Source organism: Chrysemys picta, chromosome 20 (assembly GCF_011386835.1).
Source record: "Chrysemys picta bellii isolate R12L10 chromosome 20, ASM1138683v2, whole genome shotgun sequence".
Classification (NCBI taxonomy): Eukaryota; Metazoa; Chordata; order Testudines; family Emydidae; genus Chrysemys; species Chrysemys picta.
This window is the reverse complement of record NC_088810.1, coordinates 18,299,800-18,315,892: the sequence shown is the minus strand read 5'-3', so window position 1 is coordinate 18,315,892 and position 16,093 is coordinate 18,299,800. Positions and strand designations below refer to the sequence as shown.

The 16,093-nt window shown below is 56.5% G+C and overlaps 1 long non-coding RNA gene across 1 annotated transcript; it reads left to right on the top strand.

Moving 5' to 3' along the window:
* The first annotated feature begins 1,401 nt into the window (after window positions 1–1,401).
* On the top strand, window positions 1,402–15,475 carry LOC135976775 (uncharacterized). The gene is made up of 4 exons (XR_010594060.1): window positions 1,402–6,324; window positions 6,423–6,615; window positions 7,985–8,134; window positions 11,345–15,475. It is a non-coding gene; the product is annotated as an uncharacterized LOC135976775 (long non-coding RNA).
* Window positions 15,476–16,093: the final 618 nt, after the last annotated feature.

Genomic DNA, 16,093 nt, shown 5'->3' with positions numbered 1-16,093 from the left:
ACTAGATTCTTCCCACCCCCGCACGGGCCCTGCTCTACCCCCGCCATACTCCCTCCGGGTACGTAGCAGAGCACAGGAGTCCTGGCCCCACACCCCTCCCAGCGCTGGGAACAGAACCCAGGAGTCTGAATGTGTACACACACACACACACACACAAGCACTAAAAGGTCAACACATTTCCTGTGCCCGCTGCCTTAGTTACGCTGCAAGTTCTAGGTTCACCTGCCGCTCGCTGTTGCTGACTCCAGACGTTGCTCTGGTAGGTTGGGGTCCTCGTTGGACCTGTCGGGTGTTTCCTCGCCCGGCCCCTCTCTCTCTCTCCATTTCCTCTCGGGCTTTAGTCTAGCTGGTTTGCCGGGTCCTGACCCCTGGAGGGGGAACTAGGACACAGCTGAGCCTAGCTGAGAGTAGGGACTCCAGTCCCGCCCCCACGAGGGCAGAGTTAAGGTTACGGTGCTTGAGTGGGGCCTGGCTTCCGTTCCTGGCTTGGACACAGACTCCCCGTGTGACCTTGGGCAAATCACATGGTCCCTCTGGGCCTCAGTTCCCCACATGTAAAGTGAGGGTGACGATCCTTTGTCGAGTTAGACTGTGAATTCTTGGGGGCAGGGCCTATCTCTCACTGTGGATGTGCAATGCTAGGCACGGGGTGGAGGTGGGGGGCTTGGGCGGGGTCTGTGCAGTGCTTGGCACATGGGGGGGGCTGGGCTGGGTCGGGGTCTCTGCAGCGCCTAGCACAGTGGGGGGGGGAGGGGAGCTGGGGTGGTCCGGGGTCTGTGCAGCGCCTGGCACAGTGGGGGGGATAGCTGGGGGGGTTGGAGTATGCACAGCAGCTGGCCCAATGGGATCCGGGGCTGGGTCAGGACCTCTGGCTACTGCTATAATCTCAATAATCATAAACAACTCCCCCAAGGCGCCTCTGGCCTTTCCAGGCTTCCCGATTCCCCGCCCCCCACTAATCCCGTTATCTGCGCCAGCAAACCCCCCCCCCCCATGTGATTAGAGCCCTGGGACGATCCCCGGGCTGCTGCTCCACCCACAAAGGTCCCGAACCCAGAGCGAGGCTCTCGTTCCAATTCCCCTTCCCTGCTCCGTCCCACCCTTGGCACCCCTCAGCTGGCCAGCCCAGCCTCCTCCCTCGGCCCCTGTCGCGCTGGGCTTGGCGGCTGGCTTCCCATAGCTTTCCTATGACACGACTTGGCCCGCCACTGCTGCTGCATTAGCTAAGGCGCTCTCCGTCTGACCCCTCGCCACCCAGGCCCAAGGGGCGCCGCTCTTCGTGTTGCTGTTGGCGAAGTGGCCCTTCTCTGCCTCGTCCTCAGCTCTTGGCCTGCAGCCCTCCCAGCTCCAGCTCCGGCTGGGAGCTCTGCCGAGCAAGGCCTGATTGGCGTTTGGGTGGGAGATCCCAAGGGAAGGCCCGGACATGCCGAGAGCAATGAGACTTGCGGGGGCTCCCACGCTGGAGTTGGGGCTGGAAAAAGCTGGTAGTGCCAGAGGACGCTGCGCTGCAGGGAGGTACTGGTCCGAGCCCAACTCTCTAACCGGCTGAGGTTCTGATCCACCCTCGGTGCCCTGCATCCTGGCACTGAGCCCCCAGTGCCTGGCATCCCGGACCCCCCAGTGCCTGGCATCACGGCCTGGGGTTGCTGCCCCAGGGTTCCAGATCCTAACGAAACAACCCACCCCCCCGCCTCCGTTCCCTCCCAGCGCCAGGACCGCGGCTGTCAGCGCTGGGAGCCAGTGCCGGGGGCTGAGTCACTGGGGTGCGATCAGATCACGAGATGATGATTACAGAGTCACCCGCTTTGGCGGGGACGTCATCGTGTGCCTGTTCTGCTTCGCTGGCTGGATTTCCTCCGCCCAGGGGCCTGGGGACACTAGAGGTGGGGAGGTGTTCTGGGGTCAGGGGGCCGGGCTGGGGAGGAAGGAGAAGTGAGTCTGGAGAGACCCCAATCCGGATGGATGACTTCAGCGCGCTGGTTAATGAGGGGTTGTCCCGGCACCTGATCACAGCCACGTCCGTCCCCGTCCTGGGCGCGTGCCATGGAGCTGTACAGCAGGTGAGGTGTGTGTGGCTAGTTGGAAGTGGTACCCAAGTACGGAGGCAACGCTGGGGCTGTTTTCTCGGGGACTCAACGGAGCGGCTGGCGGCTGTGGGGCGTTTTCTCCAGCCCTCGAATCCTCTGGCGCGTCTCTGCCCCCTCGTCGAGTTTTTTCAACATCCTTTTAAAAATGCGGGCACCAGAGCCGGACGTGCGGTTCCATAGCTGGCTCACCAACGCCGCGTACGGAGGTAAAACCACCTGCCCCTGCTAAGGCGTCAAGGACGGCTTTAACCGTTTCTCCCACGGCATCGCCCTGGGCCTTGCGTTGGGCCGTGTGTCCACGCTGAGCCCTAGATCCTGTGCAGAGGCATCGCTTTGCAGGGGCCCGTCCCCCAGGCGGGAGGTGCGGCCTGTGCACCTTGTTCTTAGCGGCACAACTTCGCGCTGGGCTGCGTGACGGTGCCTCTCGTGGGAATGGGCCCGGTTCACCCGGCGACCCAGCTCACTCTGTGGCTGCCCTTGTCCCCAGCGACCGCTTGTCACCGGCACGGTTGAGCAGAGTGATTTTTTATTTCCTCGTTGGGTCGGTGCGTGCCCCCAGACGGTGTGTCTTGAGGCTCGACGCTGCCCACGTTGGGGGGGCCATGCCAGGCCTGCTCTAGGGCCTAGCCGTTCCTTGTTCTCGCTGAGCCTCCGGCACTGCTCCTTGGCTGCACCGGGCGGAAGGGCCGGCAAAGGGCCACCTCGGCGCTGTCTGTCCTGTGGATGAGGCTGGCTGGCGATGACCAGCTCCGTGCGGGCGTCAGAGCAGCTACAACGGGTGTGCTGGGAGCCAGGACTCCTGGGTTCTAGTCTCAGCTCTGGCTGGGAGCGTTGCCTAGTGGTTACAGCACGGGGGCTGGGAGCCAGGACTCTTGGGTTCTAGTCTCAGCTCTGGTCGGGAGCATTGCCTAGTGGTTACAGCAGGGGGGCTGGGAGCCAGGACTCCTGGGTTCTAGTCTCATCTCTGGCCGGGAGCGTTGCCTAGTGGTTACAGCAGGGGGGCTGGGAGCCAGGACTCCTGGGTTCTAGTCTCAGCTCTGGCCAGGAGCGTTGCCTAGTGGTTACAGCAGGGGGGCTGGGAGCCAGGACTCCTGGGTTCTAGTCTCAGCTCTGGCTGGGAGCGTTGCCTAGTGGTTACAGCAGGGGGGCTGGGAGCCAGGACTCCTGGGTTCTAGTCTCAGCTCTGGGAGAAGGATTTGGTCCAGTCGTTAGAGTAAGTGGGCTGGGGGTCAGGACACCTGGGTTGTATTTGCATCTCTGGGAAGAGGGGTTGCCTAGTGGTTTGAAGAGGGTGCTGGCTGCCAGGACTCCGGGGTTCTATTCCTGGCTCAGGGAGGGGCATATCATCAGCACATATCCGTAGCGCTAACGGCGATTGCTGCATGGAGCAGTTGTGGCTGGCTGCCAGGACTCCTGGGTTCTCTCCCCGCCCCTGCCCATGCACCTTGGGACTGGCTGGTTTCCTGACGGTTAATCGCTACATCTGGCGCTCAGTGCTAATTCTGGAAACACTCGGGGAGGTGACTCCAGGGCAGGAGTTTTGTTAGTGTTTATTGAAGACATTTAAAAAAGGCCCAAGAGATGCAGCTCCGGTGGGGTCTGGGACAGACGCAGCAATGCTCAGCCCCACCCGGCTCGGTCAGCCCCGGGCGCCCCGGTGTCCTGCTAAATTTGAAGCTGCAGTGGAATCAGACAAGCTGAGATAAGCGAGGGGCCAGAGGTGATGTTTCCTGTGTCGTGTCCCCACAGTGACCCTGGTCCTCCCACTGCCAGGTGACTTGGGATGGTCAACATTTGGCTGGGCCACTCGGACTCAGCAGTGGCGAGTCACCTGAAGCCACTTGCCCTCAATCCCTTCTCCAGACCTGCCTGGCTCAGTGCCCATAATACAATAGTCAGGAGAAGCTTGGAGGCACCTGGAGGCTCATGGGATTGTTACAGATGAAATATAGAGGCCCTCAGCTATGGGCTATATCACAATATGGGCTTGTGGATAAGGCCCTGGGCTGGCACTTAGGAGAGGGGGGTTTAATTCCTGCTACCAACTCAGTGCGTGACCTGGGGCAAATGACTCCCGCTTTCTGGGCTTTATTTCTTCTGTCCTGAAAGGGGGCGATCATCCTATCTGGGTTCTCGATCAGCTGGTGGGTAGAGCAGGGTGTCGAAGATTTTCCTTCGGAGAATGCTGTTTCGAGGAAAGGGATTGTTCTTGGGAAGTTGTAGAGATTTTGGCTACATTTCATTTAGAAAAAAACATTGAGGGGGGGGAAAAAACATTTAGCAAATCTTGAAATGTCCCATTTTGACATTTGGGCAGGAAAAAGTTTTGATTTTTTGACCTGGAAACGACTTTTGGCTTGGAAATTGTCTTTATCGTTTACAGCGAGAGAGACGAGTGACCCACACCAGCGAACTTGTCTGAATTTCATTTCGTAAAGTACTGGTAATTCACAGTTTTGTCCCAATTGAAGACAATGTTTTTTTGGTGGGTTTTTTTTTTTTCTGAATCTCGAAACTTTTCATGGGGTGAAAAATCCAATTTTCCGACAAGCTTTAATTACCAGCTCTTGGGGAGCAGGGACTGTCTCTCAGGGTATGTCTACACTGGAGCTAGAAGGTGTCGTTCCCAGCTCCAGGATACATACCTGCCACTAACTCTCATGCTACAAATAGAATGCTACACTCACAGCATGCATGGCCAGACGCCTTGAGTACATACCTCATGGCTCAGCAGGGCTCATCCTTGGCTACCCCTCCTGCCATTCATATCACTGCAGCTACCCTTCTATTTTTAGCACACCAGCTCAATCAGAGCTAGCGCGGGTATGTCTCCTCGAGCTAGAAATTACCCCTTCAACTCCACTATGGACGTCCTCGATCTGTCGGAGCATCCCTCGGTGCAACGGGACCCTGGTCTCAGCCGGGGCCTCTAAATTCTGCAACAATAATTCTGATTCAAGCTGGTTGGAAAATTTGACATTTTTTCCCACGAATGCTTCCAAACGGACGATCTCCGAATGGCGTTGGTTTAAAAAAAACGGCAGTTTTCCTGGAGGAAGTGTCAAACGGATTCGAAATGAAAAATTATTGGTTTCAAATTGACATTTTGAACTGAAACAGCAATTTTCGTTTGGGTCTGACTTATAACAACAGGCTTGGAAGGATATGATTTTTATCCGTAAACGGTGAATTCACCATAGTCTGCAGAAAAGAAGAGTGAGGAGGGATTTGGTAGCTGCTTTCAACTACCTGAAAGGGGGTTCCAAAGAGGATGGATCTAGACAGTTCTCAGTGGTAGCAGATGACAGAACAAGGAGTAATGGTCTCAAGTTGCAGTGGGGGAGGTTTAGGTTGGATATTAGGAAAAACTTTTTCCCTAGGAGGGTGGTGAAGCATTGGAATGGGTTCCCTAGGGAGGTGGTGGAATCTCCTTCCTTAGAGGTTTTTAAGGTCAGGCTTGACAAAGCCCTGGCTGGGATGATTTAGTTGGGGATTGGTCCTGCTTTGAGCAGGGAGTTGGACTAGATACCTCCTGAGGTCCCTTCCAACCCGGATATTCTATGATACTATACCAACAAAAAACATGTCCATGGATAATAATTGACATTTATAGATAGGCAAAGTAAGAAAAATGCTGCTTGAGAACTCGTTAGAGTCTTGCCTTAATGTGTATAAAGCATGTTGTAATGAACGCACCATAAAGCACAAGTGTGGGGGAGCCTTGGGGCAGCTCTAACTTACACCCTGCTCCCTGCTGCCCCCTATAGGGCTGGAGGAGCACAGAATACATGTAGCACAGCTCTGCTAAAACACCTGGCTGCTAAAGCTTTAATCTCAGTATCTACATTACATAATTATTGTCCGACCGCTCCACAACTGTGAACATTTAAACAGATAAAAAATGCTTAAAATAAACATTGAGATGATCCACGGAAAATAATAAAACAATAAAAACCAAATGCTGCCAAACCTTATTGTACTACTCATGCTCTCTAGCTCTTATCTAGTATTCCTTCTCCGCAGATCCCAAAGTGCTTTACAGTAGCACGACCCTCCTTTTACAGAGGGGAGAATTGATGCACCGAGAACTGAGGCCACTTTCCCGGTGTGACTCCACTTAAAATGTCCATTTAGAAAAGAGGAACAAAGTGACATTCTCACTCCAAACACAAACGAAAGCGTTTGCAAGTCGATGCTGTGACGCAAGTGGAACCACAAAGTGGAAAGATGAAATGAAGTGAGAATTTTCCTTTCCTCCGTTCCTGGAGGGGGCGGGGGGGGGGGCGGAAATCAACATGTTTAATTAGAATGGTCATTTCCCTGCCAAAAAAATAGGTGTTGGAGGAAACTTGTCTTTTTCTGGAGGCGGGGTGGGAACTTTCCATGAAAAACATTCGGACCGGCACTACCGCGGATACTGAGGGACGCTGCCTGAGAACGGCTAGAGGAAAGCCGCTGCATCCACGGCTCAATTTCGAAGGACCCAAAGATGTTTGCCTCTGGTCTGTTGGAGAAACAGGCCCCAAGGGTAGGTTTCAGATGCAGATCCCAGCTGGAGTTTGACGCCTGCCTCGAACCCCAGAGGGCTCCGTGCTCAGAGATTTGGAGCCGACTCAGAGCCCTCTCTAGCTCTTGTTGGCCTGGTGTGACATGAGTTTGGAAGGTCTCAACTCCTTTCCCGGTGGGTCCCTGGCTCAAACCACCCCCTTACCCAGGAGTCCTGGCTCCCAGCACCCCTGCTGTAACCACTAGGCAACGCTCCCGGCCAGAGCTGAGACTAGAACCCAGGAGTCCTGTGTGAGGGATTCACACTGGTCCCCTCATTGGCAAGCTCGGTCGCAGGGCCTGTTGATGAATTGCAGTGCCTAGGAAGGCGAGCAGCAGCGTATGTCTACGGGGAGGTGTGGGGGAGCCTTGGGGCTGCTCTAGTTTACCCTCTGCTCCCTGCTGCGCCCTATGAAGACTTGGAGAGCACAGAATATGCGTAGCACAGTGTGTGCTACTCCAGCCACACGCTCGGTCTGCCTCCTATGCCAGGGGCTGGGTGGAGGGCCCTTTTGCCAGCTCCACACCAGCCAAGGGGGGCCCTGTTCAGAGGGGGGGATTCTCAGGGGCTGGTTCCCCACACTTTCTGGCCTCTTTGCCTGGCTGGAGTGGCCTAGAGGGGCCAGCGTGTGCCTGAGAATCAGACCTGGTGTATTTCAAACCTGACGTTTAGCCTTCTGAGCCGTTCCCTCCAGTCGTGTTGCAGCCAGAGGGTGCCCAAGCTCTCAATGCCCGAGCTGGAGAGGCAGCTGGTGGACATCAGGCCCAGAGCCTGCAGGTGCTGACAGAGCCCTCAGACATCACATCACGCGGACAAGCCGCCAGGCCCGATAGGAGCCGGATGGAACGAGGGGCTCCGATCTCCCGGGGGCTAATTTGGGCCTTGGGCCGATACAGCGACAGCTGCTGGGAGGGATGTTTCCCCGCGATAAGGGGACCCTGTTGTCTGGTGCTGGGGGTGCCAGATCAGCACCGCCCGCTTGGCCTGGAACGCAGAACCCTGAAGTGGGGTAGGGGGGAATCATCCAGGCCTCACTGCTGCCTCCGGGATGCCTCATACGTCCCCAAGCGCGTCCCAGGCTGCGGGCCAGATCCCGCTGCTGGTGACGCCTGGCCCCAATCCAGCGTCACTCTGCTGAGGCTGAATCCGGCCCCGGGCAACTGTCAGCAGTTTCTAAGAGGCCGAGTTTCTAGCAGGTTAGAGCAGGGGACTGGGGCCCGGGACTCAGTTCTAGTCACAGCTCTGGGAGGGGGAGTGGGGTGTAGTGGTTAGAGCCGGGGAGGAGGAGGAGTCTGGACTCCTGGGTTCCCATTCCTCCCAGTCTCAGGGGATGAATTTTAAAATCCACCAGGGCAGCTGTGAGAGGAGGAAACAAGCCAACACCGAGTCTGTCCCGCCGTGGCTTCCCCTCTATCTGCGTTCCCGTGGAAATGTCAAGGGGCCGGGCAGGGAATTCACTGGATTTGCTGCAACTTGCCAGAGGTGCCTTTGTGAGCAGAAGGTCAGTAAAGCAGCGGCAGGAAAATGCCTCCTGCAGCAAAGTCCTGGGGGCCCTTCCTGGCATAAACCTGCCCCAATTATTAGTGATTAACATCAGGCCCTGGGTGCCCCCTGCCTGCGCTCACGCAGTGCAGTGACATGCCTGATGCCGATCTGCCCTCGGCACATGGCTGTGTGACCAGGCCCAGCCCACGTGTCAGAGGCCCCCCCACGTTTGGCCGACGCAGTGTAGCGTTGGGCTGGAACCGGCTTTCCCATTTCGTGGGAAATTCGGCCATTTCGACCATTTCCCGCCCCCAGTTTGGAAACGGAATGAAATCAAAATGTTTCCAAATCCCCCTTGAAATGAACTCGCCCGACAAGGCTGTTTAACAGCTGAATGGATATGGAGGCCTGAAGATGATCTAGGGTGCTGCTGACACACTGAGCCGGGGGTGTGATTACGGAGGGGATGTTCTGAGGAGATGGCTTATGGCACGTAGCCGATCTGCGACTGCTAGAAGCAGCGATCTCCAACAGCTGGAGAGGGGACGTTAGCTGGGCAGGGCTACAGAGAATTCGTTCCCAGGTGTCTGGCTGCTGGGGCTTGCCCACATGCTCAGGGGCTAACTGATCGCCAGATGTGGGGTCAGGAAGGAATTTCCCCTGGGGTCAGATTGGCAGAGACCTTGGAGGGTTTTTCGCCTTCCTCTGCAGCGTGGGGCACGGGTCACTTGCGGGTTTAAACTAGAATAACTAGGGGATTGTCTGTCACTTGAAGTCTTTAAGCCCCGATTTGAGGACGTCAGTAACTCAGCTGGAGGGCAGGGGTCTGTTACGGGGCGGGGGAGGGTCTGTGGCCTGCAATGTGCAGGGGGTCAGACTAGATGATCATGATGGGGGGGTGGTTGTCTCCTCAACTGGTGGACCGCAGGGAGAACTTGCAGTGCACATGGGCCGGGGGACCCAGCACACAGCCTGGTGCCTGCCTGGGAACCTGGGTGGAAGGGGAGGGCAGGAGAACCGCAAAGCTTCTCTCCACTCTCCCAGCCCTACATCCACAGGCCTGTGCCTCCAACGCTGGCCCCAGCCCACGGGCTGTGTACTTTGGCCGAACCCCTTCGGGCAGCTGGCAGCCCCTCGCTGAACGAAGCCGCTGCCGGCACACAAGGGCGCACTGTTCCCAGCCCTGCACAAACACAGGCCGCCCACGCCCACGGACGCCGCCCGCGCCGCCCACGGTGCCTCAGCGGCATCACCCCCCTCGGGGGATGAGGGGTCAGGAAGCCGCTGGAGATAGAAGAGACCAGCTGACCAACCAGGCTGGGTGCAAATCAAGGTGGCTCCCGCCGCTGCGCCATGGCCTAGTGGGTGGAGTGCTAGCCTGGGAGTCAAAAGACCTGGGTTCAGAGGAAGATTACGGTTTTGTGGGGTCGTGGGCCAGAGCAAGTGGGGGCCCCTCCCCACCCCTTCTGCCTGCAGTCCCCCTTTGTCCCCTCCCCCGGCGCTCCTGCCAGGGAGCGGGGTCAGGTGCCTCCCCTGCCGACCCAGCGCTCTGACCCTGCTCCCCGGCAGGAGCACCGGGCAGGCGGAGTGGGTCGGGGCTCCTGTTTTTCCAGGGCCCCCCAATTGGCCGGGGCCCCTGGGCACAGGCCCCGTTAACCCAGTGGTTAATCTGCCACTGGTTCTAGTCCTTCCCTGCTCTGTGCCTCGGTTTCCCTTGTCTCTTTAGATTGCAAATCCACAGAGGCAGGGACTGTGTTCGTGCAGCACCCAGCCCCACGGGGCCCCGATGATTTCTGAGGGCTGCTGGGATGCTGCTCCTATCTAATCAGCCCAAGAGACAGAATTCCCACAGCTGGGATGTTTCCACCTTTTCTCCCCTCTGAGCCACCTGCTTACCACAGGGGGAAATACGCCAAAAGAGAGAGAAAGAAAAAAAAAAAAGCCGTAGGCAGCAACTAACCCCGTCTCCCTGCACGCCAGACCACAGTGGCGAGAGGGTTTTACTCCACATAGCAATCCCAAGCCCTTCGCCACGTGCTGATTACGTGCAACCCCCGGGGCCTGGCCGCAGCGCTGGTGAAGGCACACGCGTGCCAGCGGGCAGGTTGGTCAGCCGCCCTGCTACTTTGTGGCCTACCCCTAATCCCACCACTAATTCAATGACCGGAGTTGGCTGCCAGGCTCCTGCTCTGCTAACCCCAACTATTCGATTGGGGGGGAGGGGAGGGGAGGAAACGGGGATGCTTCCTTAAAGGCGGGAAACCCAGAGGCCTCTTTAAAAAGCCCCAGTGGGGGGAGGGAGGGGGATCAGTCTGCCTGGATCAGTCAGCCCTTGGTCTCTCTCCTCAGGAGTCCAGCGCCTAGCACACTGGGGCCTTGGGACCGTGGCTCCCAGGTGCTACCATAATACACCTAATAGCCATAAAAATGTACAGCGCCTAGCACACTGGGGTCCTGGTCCGTGATTGTGGCTCCCAGGTGCTACCATAATACACCTAATAGCAATAAAATATACAGCGCCTAACACACTGGGGTCCTGGCCCGTGATTGGGCTCCCAGGTGCTTGTCAAAAGGGGGGATCAGTGATGGGGGGGCGGTGACCCCACCTGAGACCCCTTTAAAAGGGCCTGAGTTTTGAAAGGGCGGAGCGGATCTGAGTGCCAGGCCCCTGTAGGGACCCACAATACGGAGACACCCAAAGTCACTTCTGAACAGCCTGGCCTCGGCTGATAGCCGGCGGTGCTGGATTCAAACCGAGTGGCCTGCTCTTGGTCTCCTGAGCCAGTCAGTCCCCTCACTCGCTAGCTGCCAAGGAACTTCTGCCTGGGCCTCCCGGGCGGCAAAAGGCCCAGGAGGGACATGCTCTGAGACCACCTCCCACGCCCCTGGATCCCTAGAGCACTAAGCCCTGGGGTCTGGGGTCTGTGGGGGTTGGCGCATTACAGATGCCGGAGGCCGGCAGATTAGTTAAGAACAGATCTGGACCGCAAGGATAAGCAGTGGCTGGGGGACTCGGCTGCGGTCTTGGGGTTTTCTCTTCCCTAGAGAAACGCCCCCCTCGGTGAGAGAGCCACATTCGGGATCTCAGGGAGGCCAACAGGGTAGAATAATCCAGCTGCCCTTTGAAGAGTCTCTGTCTTTTTTATCCTACGTTCTCTGGCCCCAGATCAAAGCGCGATAAGCTCAGACTTCGTCAAATAATAAAAAATCCCCTTTTTTTCCTCAGGTCCCTGTGACTCACTCGCTTTCTATTTCCTCTGGATGGGCGCAGGAAACCAGCCCTGCCAGAAAAATGCTAATATTAGCCCCGCCGTGCGCACATCTTCACTGAGGGAGCGTTATTTATACGCTGTGGAGATGCTAGTGTCTGTCTTATCAGAAGCACCCTACCTCCATCCTCTCCGCATGTCCCCTAGACCTCTGGGGTACCCTCTCGCTGCACTTAGACTCAATGACTCGGGGGCAACAGGACAGTCTCTAGAGAGGCAGAGTTGTCTAGTGGTTAGAACAACATGCTGGGAGTCAGGCACCTTCAGTTCTACTCCCGGCTCTGCCACGTCCCTTGAGCAAGTCACTTCCCTTCTGCGTACCTCAGTTTCCCCTCCCATTCTTTGTCTATTTAGATTGCAAGCCTTTCGAAGAGGAGATTGTCCTGGCACAATGGGGTCCTGATCTCTGTTCACGCTACCGTTAATGCAAATAGGCACCAACAAACCAGGACACACCACCCATTTCATCCGGGACAGCTCCCTTGCAAAAGGGACACTGCTGGGAAAACCTGGACAGGTGGCAGCTCTAAATGCAAATCCTCCTAATTAATAACGAGATCAACTGCAGCAAATACATTTGAGAAAGGGTCCTGCTAACTCATCAGCTAAAGGAGGGATCCCCACCCCCGCAAACAGCAGTCAGGTTTGGGTGCCTGCCGTCACACCTGATTGCAACAAACCTCCCCAGCAGAGCTGGGTGACATGGACGTTTGCTCTGCATGACCCGGACTGTGCGGAGCCTGCCAGTTGGTGGAGGCTGGTCATGGGACCGAGCCCGATCAAACCACTGCCCATCAGCTATCAGGTGATAACTGGAGACACTCGCCCCACACCTGGGCTGGATTCAGACCTGGATGGCAACAGCGGGGCCGGGTGTTAAGAACGAAGCCGGACCGGCTGCCATGACAGCCGTGCAATTGGCCAGCTGGGGGGACGGGCTCGGACAGTCCTCAGTGAGGGAAAACCTATGGGACTTCTTAACAACAGAGAGGACATGCCAAGAGCAGCCCAGGGTGGATGGGTGGCGGCGCCTTCTTTGTGTCCTAAGCCTTCGTGGTCCTTAAAATTGCTCTGTGAAACTGGGGAATCTCTGTGGGAACAGCCCTCCCCCAGGGGCTCCGGCCCAGGGCACCACAATATGCTTAGACACGGGGCTCTGTAGCATCGCAGGACCACGACCATGACCACGCTGCCCGACTTTATTCCAAGCGTCTGAAAGCACCACAGGGTTATTGCTAAACTACTGCAGCCGGGTTAATCACAGGTGACCGCGGGCCCGCCGCCAGTCCATGACCAGGCAGCATCTCCTCCTGACCTCAAGTCTGGCTTGACATGTGGTGGGCTCTTTGCGGCCGAGGCGGGCAACGTGACCCAAAAGAGCCGGCCAACAGCGGCCAGTGATGAGTTCCGTCCTCTTGAGGCCAGTTCTTAATGGTACGTCCCTATTCCTGACAACATCAACCTGTCTGGTACTCAGTAGTCGCCTCCTGATGTCTTGCTGAAGAAGGGTCCAGGTTGCAGACCCACGGAGCCGCTAAACCAACTCCCCTTAGGATGTCTGGCAGGCAGCCCCCTTGGAGGACCGTTTCCTGCCTGGATAGAGGAGGACATCCCCTGCTGCCGCGGTGCAGCCGGAAGCACCGAGGTCTGCATCATGCCTTTTGTGCCGACGTGCTGGGGTTTTGGTTTCGCCCAGAAACCTTTAGCCCCAAGGCAGCTGCCTCGTAGTGGAAGCTCTCTGCTGCGTCTTTGAGATCGCCTGCGTCCTGACCAACGAGGACGCCACCGTCGCATAACCCAGGCTGGTAAAAGAGGTCGAACCAACGGTTCTCTCAATATTTGCAGGGATACGTCCAAGGAACCAGTCCATTGCACAACGGATCCAGGCTGCGGCCAGGACATCCCTGCATCACCCCAGATCTAGCGTGTGGGTTCCCCAACGCACCCGTGTCCTGAGTCATTAGCTAGAGTTTGAATTAGTCTCAGCCGGCTCTCCCGGCCGAATCGAAGGCTGCCTTTAGATCCACGTATGCGGCTGTCAAAGGCCAGTTAAATCCACGGTGGAGCGCAGACAGGGCCCCAGCAGGGGAGAATTCCCCTTGGCTTTCCTGCCGGGACCATCCCAAAGGCGGTGGCAGCCCTGGGGATGCAAACCCCTGTGCACAACCCAGAGTGCCAACCACGTCCTCCTGCTGCCAGACGGTTCCAGCAGTCTGAGCCCAGACAGACGCCAGACGCTGACCCAACCCCTGAGCCACAAGGCAAAGTCGCCCCGAGTCGTCGAGTCCCTGGCCTAGGGCACCTCTCCCAGCCCTGAGTCCCCCCACCCCACTGGCCTGTATCCCACCTGTTAGTCCTCGGCCGCACCCTGGTGGGTGGAGGGCTCACGCACGAGGCTCTGCTCTGAGCAGGTGAAGCAGCTGCCTGCCGGATGTGGAAGGACCTCAGAAGTGCCAAGCAAAGTGTCTTCTGCTTCGCACAGCCGACAGCCCAGGGGAACCCCAGACTGCAGGCCCGGAGCCAAGAACCAGGGGGAGGGGGCAGCACAGACGGAAGGGGAGCGAACCTTCGGAGACCCTGACTCCCAGCGGGCGGGCGGGGGCTGGGAGTAGCCTGAGCCAGTTTTTTCAAATGCTTTTAATTGCTTTGTTCTATTTTTGGCACGGGAATTTGCTGGACGATGAGCGGCTTTGACTTGATGTGCAATTACCTGGGGCTGGGGGGACCCACTGGTGCGAGAGACTCACCATCCCTTAGCCTCCACCCCCACCCCCCCCAGTTCCCGTCTACCCTCCTCTCTAAAACAGTGCTTGGGAGAGGGGTCCCATGCACAGCCCAGGCACAAGGGCTTTATTCGCCATCCCAAATGCTTCCTGGGAGTGAAAAAACACTCGGTTCCAGGGAGAAATGGGAGAAATTAGAAGGCCCTGCCAGGGGGAGAGGGGGACAGATGGGGCTGGGAAAGAGATGCAGAGAGGCTGGAGCTGGGGAGAGACACGGACGGGCAGCAGCTGCTGCAGAGGAGAAGGCTCTTGTGCCAGCAGCGGTGAGGGATGCAGAAGAAAGTGGCACTAGATACTGTGAGAAGAGGAGAGAGAGAGAGAGACAAGGGGCCTGGTTTCCCAGTGCCCTGCATCTCGTGCGGTTATTTATACGGCCAGCCCGATGGTTGCAGTGCACTGGAAGAGGGTGGTATCCCTTTAAATAGCTTGTGGACCCCTTGACAGCACTCACCATGTTTTATGTCTCCAAAGGCGCCAGCCGCCCGGAAGAGCAGCAGTGTGTATGCGGCGCTAGGCTCGGCACACTGCGGGTAGTCAGCAGACAGGGCCCTTGTCGTGCCGTGGGGTTCCTTCACATTATCATCGTCATTGTGTACAAGAGCAAAAAGACCCAACCATGTTGTAGGGACACCATTCTGCACTGCCCTGCAAAGAGACGGTCATTGACAGCAGTGCCAAGTGGGGGGGGGACACCCTGTCTAGACTGAATGCACTCTCGTGGCACTGGTGCAATGCTGCCAGCCCTGAGCTTTTGAAAATCAGGAGTCAGGCCCCCAAAATTACAAGACTGACTTAAAATCACAGGATTTAAAAAAAAAAAAAAAAAGATACATGTTTTAGGCTCTCTTATTTCCTTTCCGGGTTTAGGGTTCACATTTTAAAGTTTTTTTCCAGAACTACAAGGACTTAGACACTTGCTTTTTCTTTTTTAAAGGAAAGGCAACGTTCTCCCAAAATCACGGGAATCCGGGAGCTGGGGCTTTCAGAAAAAGGTCACAAGAATGACGATCATTGTACACCGACCACAGTGCCATAACATGTGACCCGAGGGGCATGATTCTGAGTGGCCCTGGATCCTGTGCTGAGGTTTTATGAGTTATTCAGGTAACGATATGTTTTCTAATACAAGAGTTTTCCCTGGGAAGCATCCCTTTAAAAGCAGAGGTGATTCCCAGCTGCTGCTCTAGGGCTTGCCTGTACTAAGCTAATTGGCATTGGTATAACGGTGTTGAAGTGGTAAGATCAGACTAAATGCCTCCAGCAGAGGGGGTGGGAAATTTTTCTTGGAAACCTATTTTTAGCCAAAACCGCCGTTTTTATCAAAATCAAGACATTGGGGGGGGGGGGAAGTGTCAGTTTTAATCAAATTTAGTTTATAAAGAAAAACCCTGAAGCATTTCAATAACGTCAAAGCGTCCAGTTTCACCATTGCCTGGACAAAAAGTTGTGATTTTTTGCTTAGAAACTAAAGCCATGGAGATTTTTTTTAAAATCTAAATAAACATTTTTAAAAAAGGCTTAAAAGGCCAAAAGCAAAATGAAATGTTTTGCCGGACCGGCAAGACGAAGCACATTCAAACAGGAGCGATTTGGGGGAAGACCCTGTGGCCTGTATGATACGGGAGGTCAGCCTCCTCTTCCCCCCCGCTGGGAGATTGACCTCTTTGGTCTCAGGCAGTGCCCTGAACGTGTGGGGACTTGCTGCAGGGCCGTGTGGGGACTTGCTGCAGGGCCGGAGAGTTTGGATTTCCTTCCTTGCAAAGGATGCAGATCACGTCTCTGAAATACAACAATTCTGCCTCCAGCCGCACCCCGGTAGTGCCAGGGCTGAAGGGCTTTTCAACCCCAAATGAGGTTCCCCCCCTGTTAACTCTGGTAGCATTGTCTGATGGTTAGAGAACAGGGGTGGCATGGGAATCGGGT